Source organism: Conger conger, chromosome 5 (assembly GCF_963514075.1).
Source record: "Conger conger chromosome 5, fConCon1.1, whole genome shotgun sequence".
Lineage (NCBI taxonomy): Eukaryota > Metazoa > Chordata > Actinopteri > Anguilliformes > Congridae > Conger > Conger conger.
In genome coordinates, this window is record NC_083764.1 from 61,028,682 (window position 1) to 61,041,252 (window position 12,571).

Sequence of the window (12,571 nt, forward strand, 5' to 3'; positions counted from 1 at the left end):
TGACTGTGTCGAGCAGGTTTCACGGACATCCTGCCGTTACTTTTCCAGATCCGTTTGCCACGGTTGGATGAGCGAACAGGCAGATGGATGGATGTCGTTACATAACCTTGGTGGAGGTAACAAATGCGTCAGGGAATTCACCCAGCTGGCTGGAGCCTGTACCCCTTCCCAAAAAATCTGGGCTCATCTGCTCCCCGGCAAACCTCCGCTCATCCGTATGGGGGTCAGCACACAGCAAAGGTGGACACTGTAAACCTGCTAAAAATATGGCTTTAAACCTGCTAAATATCAGCTAAAATGTAAAATAATTGAACAGAAGGTTATTGTAATTTGGCCTTTGTTTTATGTTTTATAAACCTCGTGAGGTTTTTAGGAGACTGAGACTAGCTGCTTACTTGTTCGGTTCACACTGCACTGTTTCCAGGACAACTTCCCCCACAACGATGACATGACAGCAAAGCCCAGTAGGGCACATAATGGAACACACCTTATGACATCATAAGGAGCCGTATTCCATAAACGGTGCTGACATCATCAAGGCCAAAAAGGCCAGCGTTTGTGACATCATCAGAAAGCGCCCTGACCTGCCCTGGGTCACATGTTACAGGCTCAGGGTCTACAGCTCGGCGTAGTGCAGGAGCAGCCAATCAAATTACCAGATTTGGCAGATAAATGAAGCCAATTGGTGTGTGCAGGATGAGGAAGGCTGATGGTGGGGCACGGGTGGGGGAGGGGGGTTGGGGGGGCGGGTGTGATAAAGCCACACCAGTCTCAATAAATCTAATGAAATAAAAAGTGGGGATATAATCGAATCACCTCCTTCAGAGAAGACCGCCCCAGTCAGCAGAAATGAGGGCTTCTGAGCTTGCTGTGGTAAATGGAGAGCAGGTGGTTCAGTTTTGGCTAACCACCCCATGCCACCCCCACTCACCCCACATCCATTAAATTAACAGAAAGAAGAAAAGATAAAGATTGCAGCAGTGTTTTGCCTCCTCTCTCCTCCCTGCAGAAATAACAGCTCAAGCTAGGTTTTGAAACAACCTGAAGCTGGTTGACCAGTTCAGACCAGCTCCCAGCTTGACATGGTTCAGCTGGTTGACCAGTTCAGACCAGCTCCCAGCTTGACATGGTTCAGCTGGTTGACCAGTTCAGACCAGCTCCCAGCTTGACATGGTTCAGCTGGTTGACCAGTTCAGACCAACTCCCAGCATGACATGGTTTAGCTGGTTGACCAGTTCAGACCAACTCCCAGCTTGACATGGTTCAGCTGGTTGACCAGTTCAGACCAACTCCCAGCTTGACATGGTTCAGCTGGTTGACCAGTTCAGACCAACTCCCAGCTTGACATGGTTCAGCTGGTTGACCAGTTCAGACCAACTCCCAGCTTGACATGGTTCAGCTGGTTTACCAGTTCAGACCAACTCCCAGCTTGAAAAGGTTTAGCTGGTTGACCAGTTCAGGCCAACTCCCAGCTTGACATGGTTTAGCTGGTTGACCAGTTCAGACCAACTCCCAGCTTGACATGGTTTAGCTGGTTGACCAGTTCAGACCAACTCCCAGCTTGACATGGTTTAGCTGGTTGACCAGTTCAGACCAACTCCCAGCTTGACATGGTTTAGCTGGTTGACCAGTTCAGACCAACTCCCAGCTTGACATGGTTCAGCTGGTTGACCAGTTCAGACCAACTCTTATCTCGACATGGTTTAGCTGGTTTGGCCACAGCCGGTTGCTGGTTGACCAGCTCATACCTAGCGAGACCAGCCTTATGACCATCTCAGCCAGCTCAATTCTCAATTGTCAAGCTGGTCCAGCCGGTGTAGCCGGACTTTACAGCAGGGCTTCTATCGTTCCTATCTTACCCAATCCCAAACTCCAAACTCCAAACTCCCATCATTCCCCAACCCACTCCTTCTTTCCCTCGTTCACTCTCTTCCACCCATAGGCGGTCTATGTGACTCATTAGGGATTCAGCCGGTGGTGCCACCTGTCCCAGCATGCACTGCTCTTGCCACCTGCTCCTCGGTTTCACAGCCACAGTCGGTGGCGTGGAGGCCGTGATTCGCACGGCGTGTGTGGAGACCCACGACGGCCCCGACAACCGTCTGGGGTAGAGGCAACGGTCAAACGTGTTGACCTGGAGGGGGAGGCTGGGGTAAATGGTAAAAGAGGTAAATGGTTGGCATTTATATAGCGCCTTTATCCAAAGCACTGTACATATTGGTGGTTCTCATTCACCCATTCGCACACCAACAGCGATTGGCTGCCATACACCAAGGCGCCAACCAGCGTGGTGGTGGAGGTGCTTTTCCATTTGGCGGAGGTTTGGTGGAGGTTCTTCCACATATTTTCCAACATTACATCCAGCATTTTCGGGTGGGCCGGGGTGGGTGTTTGGACCTCCCCTGAACCGGGTTACGGGTCAGCAGGCACCGGTCCCGTCCACCCGTGCCTGGCTGCACGCGAGCATCCCATTTTCACTTCATTTATTACTCTCTGGCTGTCTATGAGTCAGCAACACGCTCTGCCGGGACTTCCAGCTCATGTCCTTCAAAAAAGAAGAAAATTACACTTGGAATTTCAATGTGTTGTGGTGACTAATCTCTCTCTCTCTCTCTTTCTCTCTCTCTCTCTCTCTTTCCAGACCTCAGTGTGGGTGTGCTATAGTACAAGACAGTGTAGTGTAGGTGTGTGTGTGTGAGAGAGAGAGAGAGAGAGAGAGAGAGAGAGAGCGAGAGAGAGCGAGAACGTATTTGGAACAGTGCAGTGTGGAGGTGTATCAGAGTTGATTAGAATAGGACATGGGGCGGCACGGATGGTGCAGTGGGTAGCACTGCCGCCTCACAGCAAGGAGGTCCTGGGTTCGAATCCCGGTCGGCCGGGGCCTCTCTGTGTGGAGTTTGCATGTTCTCCCCGTGTCTGCGTGGGTTTCCTCCCACAGTCCGAAGACATGCAGGTTAGGCTGATTGGAAAGTCTAAATTGCCTGTGGGTATGAGTGTGTGAGTGAATGATGTGTGTGCCCTGCGATGGACTGGCGACCTGTCCAGGGTGTATTCCTGCCTTTCGCCCAATGTATGCTGGGATAGGCTCCAGCCCCCCTGCGACCCTGTTCAGGATAAGTGGGTTAAGATAATGGATAGATGGGTAGAGTAGGACCGTGTGGACTTACTAGAGTATTAGACACAGTGTGAATATGGTACAAAAAGTGTGTGGGTGCACTAGAGCTTTATACACACCGTGATTGCTATGCTACAAACAATGTGGGCGTACTTGAGTATTAGAAACAGTGTGATAGGAGTGCTACAGACAGTGTGAGTCCACTATTAGACAGTGTGCCAGTTCAGTTCACAGCGTAATAGTAAAATGAACCAGTTTCACATTAGCTGACAGAACTGCCGCTCACTGGACATTCGTTTTTGTTTTCGCACTATTTTCTGTAACCTTTAGCAGTTTCAGCCGGTCCTGAGATTCTCAAACCAACCCGTCTGGCACTGACAATAATTCCACAGTCAAAGCCACTTAGATCACATTTTCTCTCCATTCTGATGTTTGGTCTGAACGGCAACTGAACCTCTTGACCATGTCTGCATGCTTTTATGCACTGAGTTTCTGTCACATGAGTGACTGATTAAATATTTGTATTAACGAGCTGGTCTAGAAGCCTACCTAATAAAGTGGTCATTGAGTGTATATTCTCATGCAAAAGACAAATACTCACACACAATTCGCACAATTTCCAGCACAGGAAAAAGGGCTGTTTGCCACGGACAGAGCAAAAAGAACAAAAAGTCCTCGTTAGATTTGGAGGTGGAGGTGTTGGAGTAATGGGGGTGGTGGGGGTGTGCGAGATCACCTGTTATGAACAGTCACTGGTTAATGAGGTGAGAAATGGACACTGCTATTTCTGCACTGCCGGCCCTTTGGCGTAACTTCCAAAACGTAAAAAAAAAAAACTGGCACGCGCGTAGAATCCGATGCGAAAACCAAACGTTTCTCTCTCTTGGTGTTCCAGACACGCGTCTCCCCAACAGAACAGGTTTGCTTCTCGCTCTGCTATCTCCTTCGCTGCGGGCGGCTTTTCCTACACTCTCGTTAAATTCACTTACGCAGCAACGTTGTCATTCTCAAATTAACTCAGACGGAATGCGTTCCCCTCCGCGCCTGCTCGCCCGATAAACCCTATGGATTTAACGCCGCGCGATTCGCCGTGCACCGGAGGTCTCCCCGCCATGAGAATGCAGGAGCGGCAAAGTGCAAGAATTTGCGGAAGGCATTTGTAAATGACGTGCCCAGTCACATTTGCGGATGATCTCATCGTTAGTGCTGTTCTCACCCCTTTTCTTCCAGAAAAGAAGCAGCGCTTTGTCTTCAGCACAATGAACATTGAGACTTTTTAAAGATGTGGCCAACGTGCAGAGAGGAACTTCATAAGCAAGTGTAAATGTATTCCAACGCCTACTGATTGTGCCGGCTGAGCAGTTGGTAAAGTTTCTCACCACGAGCGCAGCCCAGTCCTCCAAACAGGCACTTGCGGGGCCGCTCCTGGCTGTCTGGGGGCCCTAAACGGACATTTATTTCGGGCCCCTCTTCCTTATCTCTCCATGGTTGGGGTGGAATGGTGATTGCGGACCACGCATGAGGGGGTTGAGGGCTGGGGGCGGTGGGCGACAGATTGCTATTGTACACTCTGAGAAATAATGATGCCAAATGTGCCAAGAAAGTACAAATGCTTGGGGCAGTACATGCATATGTACATAAAATTGCACCCCAAGCCAGCAATATACACTCACCCGAACACTTTATTAGGAACATTTACTTCATTACACCTACTTATTCATGCGATTATCTAATTGGCCGATTGTGTGGCAGCAGTGCAATGCATACAATCATGTAGATACGGGGGGGGATTGGTGACTCCTTCAGTAGAGATTTGGGTCAATTCCACTTCCTTTCCGTCAATTCAGGAAATTAATTTAAACTCAATTAACATCATTGGAAAAAAAATTACCCATAACATCCAATGGATTTTTTTTTTTGTTTTACCAGTTAATTTCCTTAATTGACTGAAATGTGATGGAATTCATTACATCTCTGACCGGTGGATGTACAGTGGATCGACACAGATTAACCCCAGAGCCAGCAGGAGGGCGGTGCATTAAGTTAGCCAGTGGCTCCTCGGGGCCCTGCTAAATGGTACAGTTAAACATGAGACCGAGACCTTTCTGCAAATTTTAAAGGAAGATTGCTTTCTATTTTTTATTTTTTTGTTCATAAGTTATATAAAAAAAGGAAAAGAGCCCTGTGCAAAAGGGAACCCTTTTGGATTCTTTTTTTTGGATATCTTACTTTTTAAAAAAATGATTACTAACCCAGACTCTGGTGATTTACTCGTTATGGCTGCAATGGGTCAGGTGAGTATAATTCCAGGGCTGAACTTTTTATTCTGAAGTAACTCCATGCCTTCTAAAGTATCCAACTGCAGTGGCTGTTCTGTCTGGCGTGAACAACCATGGGTTCCTCTAGACAGTCCAAGGATTTCAGAATGAAGATGGTTCATTTCCACCAAGAAGGAGAAGGCTACAAAAACCCTCTCAATGTTTCAAACTACTACTTCCACTGTCAGAAAAATTATTAGCAAATGGGAGATAAATGGAACTGTTGAAGTCAAGACAAGGTCTGGAGACCAAGAAAGAGATTTCAGATAGAATGGTCCTAAAAAAAGTAATCTTGCTTAAAATTTTTAAGAAATGTGTCATGTCTAATGTTGTACCATTTAGAAGTCAGATTCGCTTCTGTTCACTTAGAAGGCTTTTTTCACCCGGGGTGCCCACATTTTTGCATACCACTCTATCTATTCTTCTAGCCTGGGATAGAATATTGCAGTTTTGAAATGCATTGGGATTGGAAAGGCATACACACTTAGTACAGGAGGGCGTATTGAGCGGCTGGTTCTCTGGGGCGGATAGTGTGTGTGTATGTGTTTAAAACCTGAAAACACTATACTTATGGGGACAAAGTTCTTATTGGGGTCATTTAGAGTGCGCAGTTCCCTGATTATTGTAGTTTGTTTGTTTCGGCCATTAAGCACGCTAATTTGAATGGCCTTTTATCTGAGCTTTAAGTGCATCGTAATGAGCCACTCCTAACTTATTCGCAAAATGGAAACGCTTGAATACATAAAGCAAGCGAAGTGACTCGATGTAAATGAAAATGGCACTCTAAACAAAGGATTAAGAAAACCTGTTGCCTATTTCTACCTGCCATGTTTTGATCATTTGTTTTTTTTGAAGAAATTCCCCCTTCAACAGCCTCCAATGTGCAATCTGTCTGCATGGGGGGACGTAACCTACTTAAGTGAACGAGGAGACGAGAATAAGGGGAGCTATTTAAGTTACCATTAGATGGATGAGATAACACCGGTGACCCGTGCGTTCAAGGTGATCTTCAAATCCTATTACCCATGCTGATGCCACTGGAAATCATTGGGGCTCATGCAATAACATGAACACGATTCAAAAATATGTTTTTGCTATAAGATCAATAGGGGCCCTCAGATGAATACCGTGGAGGAGAAGGTGACTCACAGATTTCATTAACACAGAGGTCTTCTAAGAGAACAATACTGCAGAGAACAGGAATATATTTTCAGCTGGACATAATGAAATGCTTGCCAACTGTTATCACTGAAGATGTTTTTCCTGAACATGAAGAGCATTTTAAATGTTTTGTATACCATCGAAGAATGGTCATTGTCCTATAGAGGTGATAGAACCTGTCGTTTTAGAGATATCCACATTAACTTGATTCCACACCTCGGAAGAATTAGAGAGGAATACGGCCAAAACTTAGTAATAGGAGTCAAGCTGCAGAATTTCAAAATTCTTAAGAAAAGCTAGCATAGCTTGGCTTGGCTTGGCTTGACCTGGCTTCATTCACGGCACAACCCCAAACCAAACTGCTGCTATTGTTTTATGTAAACAATCGCTTTGGCAATGCCATGCTAATGTGTAGTCACGCCAATAAAGCCTATTTCTATTGTAATTTGAGAAGTAGAGAGAACGAGAGAGTGAGCCAGAAAAGGGAGAGAAAGTCAGCAGGAGAGATATGGAGGAAGAGAGGGAAAGTGAGACAGAGAGAGAGGGGAAGAGGGGAAAGTAGGAGAACGAGAAAAGGAGAGAGGCAGGGAGAGAATGTTTAAGACTTTAGCACCCCCTGGGTGCATCTTACTCTGAAGAGCAACGGAGAAAGATAAAATTTATTGAATGATTCATTGAATTGAGCGTACAGGCAGAGAGAGAGAGAGTGACAGTGAGAGAGAGAGAGAGAGGGAGAGATAGAGAAAGAGAAAGAGAGATAGTATTGTGTATGTTGTTTATTGTGTATTATATTGTATATTGTATGTGCTTTGGCGACAATAGTTGATTTCTATGCATGTCAATAAAACTATTTTAATTTGAGTGAGACGGAGAGATAGTTGTTTATTGTATTGTGTATATTGTTTTACTGTGCATCATATTGAATAATGTCTGTGCTTTGGCAACAATGGCTGATTTATATTAATGCCAATAAAGCTGTTTGGATTTCACTTTGAGAGAGAGAGAGAGAGAGAGAGAGAAAGGGAGAGGAGGGGGCTGAAAGTGAGTGAGAATGGGTGGATAGACTGGGGCTTTTTCAAGTGTTTATCCTCGACTGACTCAGAAGAAGAGAGGCGGTATTGCACCATCACTGGGCATCATCCTCTTTCTCTATTTTCTCAGCCTCTTTCTTCCCCTATCTGCGTTCATGCAGGTATATGTATCCCCCTCCCTCCCTCCCTCGCCTCCTCTCCTCTCCTTTCCTTTCCAGAGCCACTGAAGCACATTTGCAGATCTGAGGCCCCTGCCTCAGGCTCCTGACCTTCAGGGTACTGTCAGAGTGAATTCACTACGCTGGGCTGGCTCTCCTTCACCGCGGAACTCCACCGCAGTCAAGGAAATGGGCGGCCATTTTGAATCAAATTGACAGTTGGTGATAAGCTACAAGTCAACTGTTGAATTTGAATTTGAATTTTAGGTTGAACTTGAAATTGAAAATGGTGTTATGGGATAACATTACCGCTGCACAGTGTGACAGCAAAAAAACCCCTGCATATTTCTGTGCGGATTATAATATATGAAAGTTTTTATTCTTATTTTATACATTCAATGGTATAACATCTGATTAATGGGTTGGATAATTTGCTGTTGTTGTGTTTGTCTGTATGTGTGTGTGTGGGTGTGTGTATGTACCTGTGTGTGTGCGCATCTGATTGCTTTGTTTGTTAGCTTGTGCGTTACAGTGAGAGATGGCTGATTTTACACCCTGAGTTTCATAAGTAATCCCTCCTGAGCCGCCAGCTGAATGCAGATCAGCTCCGTCCTCTGTCGAGTCTTACTCTCCTTTCTTCTCACCTTGTCACAGCAGAACAGACTCACAGATTACAGCCATTTTAATACCGAGTGAATCATTCACACACGCGATTTTAACTCACGCACGGGCGAATGCCATACAAACCATTCACAGACCCAGTTTTAACTCACACATGGACAAATGTGAAAGAAACCATTCACAGACCCAGTTTTAACTCACACATGGACAATCGCCAAATAAATCATTCACACACCCAGTTTTAATTCACAGATGGACAAATGCCAAATGAATTATTCACAGACCCAGTTTTAACTCACACATGGACAAATACTGAATGAATTATTCACAGACCCAGTTTTAACTCACACATGGACAAATGCTAAACAAACCACTCACACACCCGATTTTAACTCACACGTGGACAAATGCCAAACAAATCATTCACAGACCCAGTTTTAACGACACAATGACAGGCACCAAATGAATCATTAATAAACCCAGTTTTAACTCACGACTCACACATGGACAAATGCCAACAAATCATTCAACAGCGCTAACAATTCCCGCAAAACCTTTCCGACAAACATTTCCGCTCCTGCAAAAGCCCCTCTTTGGACCAGAGCACTGGTCCCTCATAATCGCGACTGTAACGCACTCTGCCTGCCTGCCTTCACTGGAGATCCCAGGGAAAAAAAAGCCAAACTGTGCCAGTAACATCTGTTGCCTAAAATACCCACAATCCCAAGTAAGCCCAACTGCGACCCAGCAGGCTGTTGGCTTTAGACTGGGCAGAACCCAGCTCTTCTGAGACACCCTATCTTTAGGACAGTGATTAAGCTGAACACCCTGAACCCCCACTCCCACCCCCCCCCCAGTTAAGTGTCCTAATTAAAACAGCGCCCTCTGCTGACGTGTTCGCAAAGCCACAACAGAGAGCTCTGCAGCCTCACCCCTGTGTGTGTGTGCGTGTGTGTGTGTCTGTGTCTATATGTGTGTGTGTGCATCTGTGTGTATGCGTGTGCATCTGTGTGTCTGTGCATGCAGGTGTGTGTGTGTGTGTGTGTGCGTGTACGTATGCATGTGTGTGTGTGTGTGTGTTTGTGCTTATGCATGTGTGTGTGTCTGTGTGTGCATGCAGGTGTGTGTGTGTGTGTGTATTTGTGCATGTACATTGAGGTGTGTGTGTTTTTGCGTATTCATCCATGTGTGTCCCTGTGTGTGCGTTTGTGCTTGTGCATGTAGGTGTGTGTGTGTGTGTGTGTGTGTGTGTGTGTGTGCAGGATATAAAGCACACACTCACTGACACTCAGACCAGTCCAGCGTGGAGCGGGGACACACACTGAATTAAGCACCAGGCATTAATAAAAGATCGAGCGACCGGATTGGATATGGACAGAGATAAATACGGAGTTGTTTTTCCTCGCGCAGCCCAGATTCCGTCACCGGAAGGAAAAGCGAGCGTTTCCCGGGCGACGCGCTGGCTGTCGCGGCGACAGCGGGTCGCGACCCCGTCAGACGCCTCGCAGGTGTTCCGGGAAAGGTCTGGCCAGAACGAGGGCGGCGACGTCGCCCGTAATCCCATCATTCACGCGGAGGTCAGGCCCCGGCGAGGGCCCCGGGGCCCCGGGAGAGAGAGGGGGGGTGAGCTCCGGCTGAACTGGCCAATAACAGCCGATTGGAGCCAATGAGAGGCCCAGTCACTGTGCTGCAGTCCTCCCCAACATGCAATAATAGTAGAAGAAGAAGAAGAAGAGGAAGAGAAAGAGGAAGATGATGATGATGGTGATGATGAAGATAAGGATATGCAATCTATACACTCGCCGAGCACTCTGTTAGGTTCACCTGGTGATTATCTAATCAGCCAATCGTTTGGCAGCAGTGCAGTGCACACAATCATGCAGATACGGGTGAGGAGAGAGAGACAGAGAGAGAGCTGGGAGGAGGGGAAGGCGAGAGGGATACAGAGAGAGACGTTTGATGTTCTTGAATGAAAACAACTAATTAGAGAGAGACGGGAGGGGAGGGGCAAAGAAAAAACCCAAAGAAATAAGGACATCCTTCAGTAAGAAAGAGAACCATTTCATATTAACTGATAAAGAGAGCAGCTCCCTCTATCCCTCTCTCTCTCCTTCAATCCCTCCCTGTCTTTCTCTCCCTCTCTCCCCCTCTCTACCTCTGTCCCTCTCTCTCTATCCCTCTCTCTCCCTCTATCTCTTTATCCCTATCCCTCTCTCTCTCTGTCTATGTCTCTCCCTCTCTCTATCTCTCTCTATCTATATCCCTCTCTCTGTCTCTCTCCCTCTAACTCTATCCCTCTGTCTCTCTCCCTCCCTCCCTCCCTCTCTCTCTCTCTCTCTCTCTCTCCACCCCCACTCCTCTCTTCCTCCTTTCCCACACACAGAGTGTCTCAGCGAGGTTCAGGCGGATTCTGCTGCCAGTGCCAGGGAACACGTCACAGCTTTGCATTTAAAAGCCGTGTGATATCAGCTGCAGAAGGACTACAGCGCAGTGAGTCACCCGCCACTCAACTTCCCCAGTCAACTTCCCCCAGCACTGCGGCCTGGCTCCACACCACACCACCAGCCTCCGCCACTGCCTCCCCCTCTCTCTCTCTCCCTCCCTCTCTCTCTGTCTCTCTCTCTTTCTATCCCTCTCTCTGTCTCTCTCCCTATCCTTATCCCTCTCTTTCTATCCCTCTCTGTCTTTCTCTCTCTCCCTCTCTCTCTCTATCTCTGCCTCTCCCTATCCTTATCCCTCTCTCTCTCTCTCCCTCTCTCTCCCTCTCTCACTCGCTCTCTCCCTCTCTCTCTCTCTCCCTCTCTCTCTCTCCCTCTCTCTCCCTCTCTCACTCTCTCCCTCTCTCTCTCTCCCTCTCTCTCCCTCTCTCACTCTCTCTCTCCCTCTCTCTCCCTCTCTCACTCTCTCCCTCTCCCTCTCTCTCACTCTCTCCCCCCCTCTCTCTCCCTCGCTCTCTCGTGCTCTTTCTGCCCAGGGTTCCCACTGATTCAGAACAAAGTGATCTGAGAATCCTTGCTGTGCCGAGGCGGCGGGGAGAGCGATGATGAGATGGCATGAAGGCTCTGCACAGAGACGAGCAGCTGTCCGTCACAGAGGAGAAGCAGAGCCATCTCTGCACACAGACTCTATAGACGGCATCCATGCACGTTCCCCCCACGCCCGGGTCCCGACATGCCTACAGGTGTTCGTCGGTGCCAAACTACAGTGTTCTCTCCCTGTGAGAGTGTAAGGTGCATGCAATGTGAGTGCAACGTGTGTGTAAGGTGTGTTTAAGTTCAGTGTAAGGAGTGTGCAGGGTGAGTTTCGATGTGGGTAAGGTGTGTTTGGGTTCAGTGGAAGGTGTGTTTAAGTTCAGTGTAAGGTGTGTCCATGTTCAGTGTAAGGTGTGTTCATGTTCAGTGTAAGGTGTGCGTAAGGTGAGTTTTGATGTGGGTGATGTGGGTGTAGGTTCAGTGTAAGGTGTGTTCATGTTCAGTGTAAGGTGTGTGTAAGGTGAGTTTTGATGTGGGTGATGTGGGTGTAGGTTCAGTGTAAGGTGTGTTTGTGTTCAGTATAAGGTGTGTGTAAGGTGTGTTATTGAGGCAAAAAAAAAACCTCAGTTCCTCAAAACATCCTCTCTGGAACCAGGTGCTCCACAGCCTCCAGCACTGACACACTGGCACAGTTTTGGCAGAAGTAGAACTTTCTAGATCATCTACCTAAGGCCTTAAAGGCATTTGTTTTATCCCCAAACACTGAACTTTTTTTCGTTTCTGAGCAGCAGACATTGAGAAATTGAGAAGAAAGAAAACTGTGAGAACTGTGATATATTCAATTCTGGGACAAAGTAGGCCAGTATTGGGGGAGGCAGACAACGTAACACAAAAGTAACATTCTCAGAATCTGAAAAAACCTCAAACTGCAGAGAGACAGACAGACTGACAAGTATGCTCGCTAACAACCTACTGTGCCCACATTAAATTGTTGAATTCCTCTCCCGTTTCACGGGTTTAAAGCTCTACCTTGGTTTTTTGCAAATTATTAGATTATCAAAATCACATACATGAAACATAATATGTGCAACAATAAACAGGTGTTTATACTAGGCTACATATTTGTATTTTTCAACCACGTACAATATTAAAAGTGTCTATCGTGTATTCTTTGCTTGGTTTCTTTAAGAAAATT

At 46.9% G+C, this 12,571-nt stretch overlaps 1 protein-coding gene across 1 annotated transcript in view; it reads right to left on the minus strand.

The window, feature by feature from the left end:
* The window catches only part of clcn2a (chloride channel, voltage-sensitive 2a), a 49,064-nt gene that overhangs the window by 35,270 nt on the left and 1,223 nt on the right, over positions 1-12,571 (minus strand). The gene's annotated exons all lie outside the window — the stretch shown is intronic.